Below are 2,378 nucleotides of genomic sequence, written 5' to 3'. Positions count from 1 at the left end.
AAAAGTGGGGAGAAGAGCTTCTGCATCTTTCTTGAGTAGATTTCGTGCTTCCATCATTAGTTCCTCGTCCAGGTTAAGCAGGGGAGTTTTCTTGTCCTTACATGGTCACGCGAGGTCCACAAATTATTGTTTTTATGTTTTATGTTTTTATGCAGAGAGCATGTCCTATGGATCATTAACTTACTGAGTTCACTGGGCAGGATGGGGGTGTCACGCCACCATTGTTTTATTTCCTGGGGCATGTCACGAGCTTCTCTTACATGGTTTTGCTGCTAAGCAAACCTGCTTTCTTGAATAATTATTCTTTCGTGAGTAATTATTAATAATTTCTTGAGAAATTATTAACTTACAGGGGTCTCCCATATTTTTTACTTAAATCCCCTAGTTGGATTAACTATCGTCACCTATTTTGTCCCTTCACTTTGCCCGTCAAAAGTAACATGAAAATGTACATACAAACAATCAGGATTCCCACAAATATTACTCCCCAGTGTAACACAGAGGAAAGTACATGCTCTATTCCCAAAGACTCAGGCTGGAATTTTTGCTTATTAGCTGTGTCATTCTATGACAATGAACTTACACTTTGAAGCACAATCAGAAAATGAAAACGCTAAGGTTATTGTGAGAATTAAAGACTAACATTTACAAAGTGCCTATCAGATCAAAAAGCTACCATAGTTTTAATATTCATTTAACAAATCACTCCATTGCAAACATCCCTCAAACAGTTAACCACGATCTATAGGATCTGGCTTCTACCTGACCTCCACTCCTACAGTCTTTTGCTCTGTTGGCTCTAGAATTCCATCAAGTCCTGGAATAAGCCATGTACCTTCAGCCTCCTTCCTCTGCTTATTATGCAGATCTTTGCATCGCCACCTCAACATTCCAAACTTTGTCCAAAGCCTCAGAAACCTTCTTGAGCACCCAAAGTCCTTAGCCATGCCCTTCCAGTCAGCCCATTCTCTACCCTCTTATGTTGTTTTATAGGGCTTCCCAGGTGGGCTAGTGCTATAGAATCTGCCTGCCAATGTAGGAGATGTAAAAGACTCTGGTTGGATACCTGGGTTGGGAAGATGTTTTAAATTCTTATGTTGTTTTATATTCCTCTTTCATTCAGTAAAACTGTCAACTGCCAATTTCTTTCCCATCAGAATGTAAACTCCTTGAAGGTCAAGACTTCTGTCTTTTCAACCATGTGTCTCCAGGACTTAGCACCAGGGCCAGGGTAGGGTGAGAGACAGGACTCAGGTGCAAAATTTAAGAGGATGCCCAAAATTTCAGCAACCAAGAAAAATATTAATTTAAGGCAACATTCTAAAAAATAAACGCAGAAAACCATGATGAACTATAAAAAATTTTACACAAAGACTTATTCCAGGACTTGACGGAATTCTAGAGCCAACAGAGCAAAAGACTGTAGGAGTGGAGGTCAGGTAGAAGCCAGATCCTATAGATTGTGGTTAACTGTTTGAGGGATGTTTGCAATGGAGTGATTTGTTAAATGAATATTAAAACTATGGTAGCTTTTTGATCTGATAGGCACTTTGTAAATGTTAGTTACTCAGCATTTGCAGGATCCACCTTGATCCCCGCCCTGCTTCACAAAGGACTTGATAACAACTTAACTGAGCACCTGTGTGTTGCATGCTAAGTCTGACTTTGCGACACCACAGACCATAGGCCACCGGGAGTGGGTTGCCATTTGTTCCTGGGGGCGGGGGTGGGGGGGGGAATCTTCCCGATCCAGGGATCGAACCTCTTGTCTTCTGCATTTGCTTACCACACCGCCAACTATTAACTCTCTTGGAGGCTGCAGAAAGGCAAAAGTGGGAAAACTGCAAGAGACAGGAATTCGGACATTCGGGAGCTTACATCCTTTGGCTTCACTGCGTTCTGACCAAAATCGAAACTGGGGAATGCAATGTCACCACTTAAACGTACAGAGTTAAAACTTCAGTATGACACGTACGGTACAACTTGCTAATAGAAGACTTAGCAATGAATACTTCCACCCTTTCCTCCATCACTAGAAAATCATGGCCAAGGGCCTTCAGACTCAGGGAGTTAGGTTTGGAACTCCCAGGACAGGATGACTGATTCATTCACTCATTGATTCTGGAATAGGATTACAGTGTGTGCTTGGCACTTGAAAGGAAACCCAGGAGAGTACAGTAGATATATATTTAATAAGCTTAAACGTCCGTGATTAAAGCAAGGTGGCTGAGGAACAATGGTCTAAAGTAAAAAAACAAACACGCTTACAAAAAAGCGACTGTCCCAGTCTCATCCCTTCAGCTCGGGCCCAAGGAGATTCAAGTCAGTCGGGGTCTCCCGCCACCGAGGAGGCAGGACCAGCTCCGCGCGCCTGAGGG

Source organism: Bos taurus, chromosome 9 (genome assembly GCF_002263795.3).
Source record: "Bos taurus isolate L1 Dominette 01449 registration number 42190680 breed Hereford chromosome 9, ARS-UCD2.0, whole genome shotgun sequence".
NCBI lineage: Eukaryota > Metazoa > Chordata > Mammalia > Artiodactyla > Bovidae > Bos > Bos taurus.
The sequence above is the reverse complement of the archived record's forward strand: the minus strand, read 5'-3'. Positions refer to the sequence as shown.